This window comes from Rhinopithecus bieti, unplaced genomic scaffold, assembly GCF_001698545.2.
Source record: "Rhinopithecus bieti isolate Rb0 unplaced genomic scaffold, ASM169854v2 scaffold_61957, whole genome shotgun sequence".
In the NCBI taxonomy this organism is placed as follows: domain Eukaryota; kingdom Metazoa; phylum Chordata; class Mammalia; order Primates; family Cercopithecidae; genus Rhinopithecus; species Rhinopithecus bieti.
In genome coordinates this window covers 456687-464214 of record NW_016823861.1, presented here as the reverse complement: position 1 = coordinate 464214, position 7528 = coordinate 456687, and positions in this window count along the sequence as shown.

The window sequence follows — 7528 nt, the reverse complement described above, 5'->3', positions numbered from 1 at the left end:
TTTTTTTTTTTTTTTTTGAGACAGAGTCTTACTCTGTGGCCCAGGCTGGAGTGCAGCAGCACATCTTGGCTCATGGCAACCTCCGCCTCCCGGGTTCAAGCTGATTCTCCTGCCTCAGCCTACCGAGTAGCTGAGATTACAGGTGCATGCCACCACACCCAGCTGATTTTTGTAATTTTAATAGAGATAAGGTTTCACCATGTTGGCCAGGCTTGTCTCAAACTCCTGATCTCAGGTGATCCACCCACCTAGGATTACAGGTGTAAGCCACCACGTCCGACTGGAACTAGTATTTTTATAGACATCAGAGAAAATGGTCACACACCCTAAAACTTGCCCCTAATAGCATTATAAAAAACAGAATACTAAGTTGAAGGAACCAATATCTTTTACAGTGTGATTTCTTTATGTTGCTGTGTTCAGTATCCCCAAGTCCTATGTAATTCTTTTCCTGGGAGAAACAGACTAGCGATAAGGCTAAGGAAATATTGGCTTGAGGACTGTGTTGATTTCCTATGAACTGCTTGTGATAGTTTGTGATGATGAATTATGTTCTGTTCAGAAAAGAAAGTCTTCTATCCCTCTACTTGTTTGATGAGTATCCAATGTTTCAGAGTTACTGCACAAATTTTTGGATGCCTTTCAAGCAAATAAAACCTGTCTCTGACTCAACACTCAAACTGCTTATGAGAAAAGACAACACATGCAGAGTGAAGAAAATAAGCAAGGGGTGAATTTAAGCTGTTCTTTTCTTTGACACAATAAGAGCAAGATTAGTCACAGGTTTCTGTAGTCATTAAACATAATTAGTCTTGCCATAATAAATACCTACTTTGCAGCATATATTTAAAGGAGAAAAGAGTAGCAAAATGGTTAAATAAAATTTAAAAAGGCATCATTCTCATTCTAATGCATATTCAGTTAGTAAAAACATCACACTCGTCTAGGACTTAGTCATCAATTTCTTCTCTATATCGGTGTTTTGTTGTTGTTCATTGGTTTATTTTATCAATGTAAAACAGGAAGGCTCTGCTTTGGGACTGGATTATTTGTCCAAGTGCTACTCACAGGTCACCTGCTCTGAAAAAAAACATGTATGCCTTATGCTTTTATAGGTTATCTTATCATGAATTCAGGTTGGATTTCTAACAGGAGGTTTGTGATAGCAAGATGATGCTGGATATTTGCATGTGAATATTTTCATTCTCTTTTCTCTTCTCTCATCTCCTCCCCTCCTTCTCCCTCTTTCCTCCTCTTCCCCTTTTCTTTTCTTCCTTTCCTGATTCCTATCTCTTCCCAGATTCCCCCTCGCTGTGTTTTATCCACAACTCTTATTCAGACCACAGAGCTGGGGCATTAAAAGTGCATTGTCTTCAGTGCAAGGGTGTTACTTCAGAATCACAGAAGGAAATGAGTCAATATGCAGCTATTTAATTTTAATTATTTCACATTTTCTTTATGTATGGAAGACAAGTCAAAAAAATAGAAGTGGTGGTCTTCAGGGGTGAATTTAAGGTGCACTGCATTAGCAACCCCATCCCAGTCACTGTATTTACACAGACAAACCATATTACTATGCAAACAGAGTCCACAGTAAAAGCTATCATAAATGAATACACATTGTACCTATGCTATACCAAGTTAGCCACACCTACTTATTTCTATATAGATATTGTGTGTAGATATTTTTGCCACTGAATATGGTCTAAACAAAAAGAGTTTTTAGTTTAGTTTTTTTTTTTGGGGGGGGGTTATAAGAGCTTGATTATCACTCTATAAAAGTATAGCTTTGAAAAAAATTAGGAGATAAACAGTAGGCATTTTTCCCTATCTGTCTAGAAAAAAGAAGGCAGGAGATAAAAGTGGAGAGAATATAATATACTAGTGTAGGTCTTCAAAAATAATACTGAGGACCTTTCAAAGTGAAAGAGTCATAACAAGAGAGATAGCGAGATGAAAGCAGAGTGGATAAGTGCCTCAATCCTCGGACCACGTGTTCTTGACATGGATTTAGAGTTTCCTGCAAGATTTGATGTAGCAGGAATACTTGAACATGGGTGGGCAGGTGAGTAGTGGCAGAATGGACCTGAAACAGCCCACATATGTCACTACACATAGCTAGAGAACAAGTGCTTCTTATGTTGGTTATAATTTTATATTGGCTTATAATTTTATTTTGGCTTATAATTTTATGTTGGCTTATAATTTTAGGGGAACAGGTAGTGCCTGGTTGCAAGGTAAAGTTCTTCAGAGGTTATTTCTGAGATAGTGGTGCACCCATCACCCAAGCAGTGTACATTGTACCCAATGTATATGTTGGTGGGTTGCTGTTTTTGTTCAAAGTTGAAAACTTCCTGCTCTTTTTCAATTATTTTATGCTCCATTTTATTTCTCTTCTCTCTATGAGTCCGTGGTTACAATTATGCCATACAGCTTAACGTTCTCCCTCATGATATTCTTTTCATTTTCTACAATCTCCTTTCTCTCTCTGCTTGACTTCAGAAAATTTCCATTGATCTGCCCCTCACATTTTCTGTTTCTTTCCCTTGTATGTACAAACTACTTTTAAATTTATCCCTTGATATTTTTATTGATATTATGCTTTCCAGTTCTTTTTTGATTTCCTATTTATCTTTCAAAATACTTTTTTCTTACCCTTCATATTGATTTTTCTGCTATATTCCATTACATTTTTTTTTTTTTTTGGCAGATTGATGGTCTTTATTCAGTGTATAAACCTCAAGTCACACTATTGTGTATGAAGAGAAATTAAACTTTTCAACCTAATAGAGAAATAAAAGTGCTTAGAAACATAGTTCAAAACCTGAAAATACATGGCATAGTAAAGATGTGTAACTTCCAAGAGAAGTGAGTTGTGTTCACTACTTGTATTTACATTTTACTATTATCTACATTGTATTAAATTTTACTTGAATTTACTTTTTATTTGTTTTCATTTATTACTTCTATTTCTTTTTACTTCAATATTATAGGGAATAATTATAGGGGAATTATAGTGCCTAGTTGCAAGGTAAAGTTCCTTAGTGGTTATTTCTGAGATTTTGGTGCACCCATCACCCAGGCAGTGTACACTGTACCCAGTGTGTAGTCTTTTAATCCTCACCCACCCCCTACCCTTCCCCACAAATCCCCGAAGTCCATTATATTATTCTTATTCCTTCATGTCCTCATATCTTAGCTCTTGCTTATAAGTGAGTAAATATGATGTCTGGTTGTCAATTCCTGAGTTACTTCACTTAGAATAATGGTCTCCAAATCTATCCAGGTTGCTGTGAATGCCATTATTTTGTTCCTTTTTATAGCTGAGTAGTACTCCATGATCCATCTATCTATCTGTCTATCTATCTATCTATCTATCTATCTATCTATCTATCTATCTAACTAGTCCACATTTTCTTTATCCACCCATTGGTTGATGGGCATTTGGTCTAGTTCCATATTTTTGCAATTGCAAATTGTGCTGCTACAAACATGTGTGTGCATGTATCTTTTTCATTTAATGCCTTCTTTTCCTCTCGGTAGATACCCAGATGGGATTACTGGATCAAATGGTAGATTTACTTTCAGTTATTTAAGAAATCTCCACACTGTTTTTCATAGTGGTTGTACTAGTTTACATTCCCACCAGCAGTGTAAAAGTGTTCACTTTTTACCACATCTACATTAACATTTATTATTTTTTGATGTTTTGATTATGGTCATTCTTGCAGGAGTCAGGTAATATTGCATTGTTCTGATTTGCTTTTCCCTTGTAATTAGTGATGTGGAGCATTTTTTCATGTTTGTTGGCTATTTGTATATCTTCTTTTGAGAAATGTCTATTCATGTCCGTAGCTCACTTTTTGGTGGGATTGTTTGATTTTTCTTGCTGATTTGTTTGAGTTCCTTGTACATTCTGGATATTAGTCATTTGTCAGATGCACAGTTTGTGAAGATTTTCTTCCACTCTGTGGGTTGTCTGTTTACTCTGCTGATTATTTCTTTTGCTGTGCAGAAGCCTTTTAGTTTAATTAGATCTCATCTATGTATCTTTTTTTTGTTGCATTTGTTTTTGGGTTCTTGGTCATGAACTCTTTGCCTAAGTCAATGTCTAGAAGACTGTTTTTGATACTATCTTCTATAATTTTTTATGGTTTCAGGTCTTAGATTTAAGTCTTTGATCCATCTTGAGTTGATTTTTGTATAAGATGAGAGTTGAGGACCTAGCTTCCTTTTTCTACATGTGGCTTGCCTATTATCCTAGCACCATTTGTTGAATAGGGTCTCCTTTTCCCACTTTATGGTTTTGTTTGCTTTGCTGGAGACCAGTTGGCTGTAAGTATTTGGCTTTATTTCTGGGTTCTCTACTCAGTTTCATTGGTCTAAATGCCTAGTAATACACCAGTACGATGCTATTTTGGTAAATATAGCCTCATGGTATAGTTTGAAGTTGAGTAATGTGATGGCTCCAGATTTGTTCTTTTTGCTTAGTCTTGCTTTGCTTTTGTGAGGCCTTTTTTGGTTCCACATGAATTTTAGGATTGTGTTTTCTAGCTCTGTGAAGAATGATGATGATATTTTAATGGTAGTTGCATTGAATTTGTAGACTACTTTTGGCAGTTTGGTCATTTTCACAATACAGATTCTACCTATCCGTGAACATGGGATGTGTTTCCATTTGCCTGTGTTGTCTCTCATTTCCTTCAGTGGTGTTACGTAGTTTCCCTTGTAGAAATCTTTCTACTCCTTGGTTGGTATAATACTAAGTATTTTATATTTTTGCAACTATTGCAAAAGGGGTTGAGTTCTTGATTTTATTTTCAGCTTGGTGATTGTTGGCATATAGCAGTGCTATTGATTTGTGTACATTGATTTTGTATGCTGAAAGTTTACTGAATTCATTTATCAGATCTATAATGAATCAAAATTTAAATGAGTCTTCAGGGTTTTCTAGATATACAATCATATCATTGGTGAGCAGTGACAGTTTGATTTCCTCTTTACTGATTCGGATGCCCTTTGTTTCTTTTTCTTTTCTGATTGCTCTAGCTAAGACTTTTGGTGCTATGTTGAATAGAGGCAGTAAAAGTGGGCATCCTTGTCTTGTTCCAGTTCTCAGGGGGAACGCTTTCAAATTTTCTCTGTTCAATATAATATTGGCTGTGGTTTGTGATGGATGACTTTTATTACATTGACGTATGTCACTTCTATACCGATTTTGCTGAGGGTTTTAATCATAAAACGATGCTGGATTTTGTCAAATGCTTTTTCTGCATCTATTGAAATGATCATGTTTTTTAATTCTATTTATGTGGTATATCACACTTATTGATGTCTGTATGTTTAACCAGCCCTGCACACCTTTTATGAAACCCACTTGGTCACGCTGGATTATCTTTTTGACACACTTTTGCATTTGATTAGCTGGTATTTTGGTGAGGATTTTCGCACCTCCGTTCTTCAGGGATGTTGATCTGTAGTTTTCTTTTTTGTTATGTCCTTTTTTGCTTTTGCTATTAGAGTAATACTGGCTTCAAAAAATGACTTAGTGAGGATTCCCTCTTTCTCTGTCTTTTGGAATAGTTTCAGTAAGATTGGTACCAATTCTTCTTTGAATGCCTGATAGAATTCAGTTGTAAAGCCATCTGGTTCTGGGCTTTTTGTTGTTGGTGGTAATTTTGCTATTACTGTTTCAATCTTACTGTTTGTTATTGGTATGTTCAGAGTTTCTATTTCTTCCTGATTTAATCCAGGAGGGTTGTATATTTCCAGGAATTTACTGATCTACTGTAGGTTTTCTATTTTGTGAATGCAAAGGTGCTCATAATAGCCTTACATAATTTCTTTTTTTGTATTTCTGTGTGAGTAGTCCATTTTCATGCTGATGATAAAGACATACCTGAGACTAGGCAATTTAAAAAGAAAGAGGTTTATTGGACTTACAGCTCCACATGGCTGGAGAGGCCTCATAATCATGGTGGAAGGTGAAAGGCAAAAAGTAGCAAGTTATATTTTACATAGATGGCAGCAGGCAAAGAGAGCTTATGCAGGGACACTCTTATTTTTAAAACCATCAGATCTTGTGAGACTCATTCACTATCATGAGAACAGCATGGAAAAGACCCATCCCCATAATTCAATCACCTCCCACTGGGTTCCTTCCACAATACATGGGAATTGTAAGAGTTATAATTCAAGACGAAATTTGGGTGGGGATGCAGCCAAATCATATCATTCCACCCCGGCCCCTCCCAAACATATTCTCACATTTCAAAACCAGTCATGTCTTCCCAGCAGTCCCCCAAAAGTCTTAACTCATTTCAGCATTAACTCAAAAGTCCACAGTCCAAAATCTCATTCCAGACCAGAAAACTCCCTTCCACCTATGAGCCATAAAATCAAAAGCAAAATAGTTACTTCCTATACACAATGGTGTTATAGGCATTGGGTAAATACGGCTATTCCAAATGAGAGAAATTGGCCAAAACAAAGGGGCTACATGTCTCATGCAAGTCCAAAATCCAGGAGACCAGTCAAATCTTAAAGCTCCAAAATGGTCTCCTTTGACTGACTCTAGGTCTCACATTTAGATTACACTGATGCAAGAAATGGGTTCTCATTGTCTTGGGCATCTCCACCCCTGTGGCTTTGCGGGGTACAGCCTCCCTCCTGGTTGCTTTCACAGGGTGGTGTTGAGTTTTTCCAGGCACTCAGGGCAAGCTGTCAGTGGATCCATCATTCTGGGGTCTGCGGGACAGTGGCCCTCTTCTCACAGCTCCACTAGGCTGTGTCCCAGTAGGGACTTGGTGTGGAGGCTCTGACCCCCATATTTCCCTTCTGCACTGCCTTAGCAGATGTTCTCCATGAGGGCCCCACCGCTGCAACAAATTTCTGCCTAGGCATCCAGGTGTTTGCATATATCCTCTGAAATCTAGGAAGAGGTTCCCAAACCCCAATTATTGATTTCTGTACACTCACAGGCTGAACATCACATGGAAGTTGCCAAGGCTTGGGGCTTGCACCATGTGAAGCCACAGCCTGAGCTCTACATTGGTCCCTTTCATTCACATTTGGAGCATCCGAGACACAGAGCACTAAGTTCTTAGACTGCACACAGCGTGGGTACTCTGGGCCTGGCCCATGAAACCATATTTTCCTCCTGGACCTCTGGGCCTGTGATAGGAAGGGCTGCTGTGAAAGCCTCTGACATGCCCTGGAGACATGTTCCCCATTGTCTTGAGGATTAATATCTGGCTCCTTGTTACTTATGCAAATTTGTGCAGCCAGCTTGAATTTCTTTTCAGAAAATGGAATTTTCTATCACATTGTCAGGCTGCAAATTCTTTGAACTTTTATGCTCTACTTCACTTTTAAAACTGAATGCCTTTAACAGCACCCAAGTCACCTCTCAAATGCTTTGCTGCTTAGAAATTTCTCCTGCCAGATACCCTGAATCATCTTTCTTAAGCTCAAAGTTCCACAGATCTCTAGGGTAGGGGCAAAATGCCACCAGTCTCTTTGCTAAAAC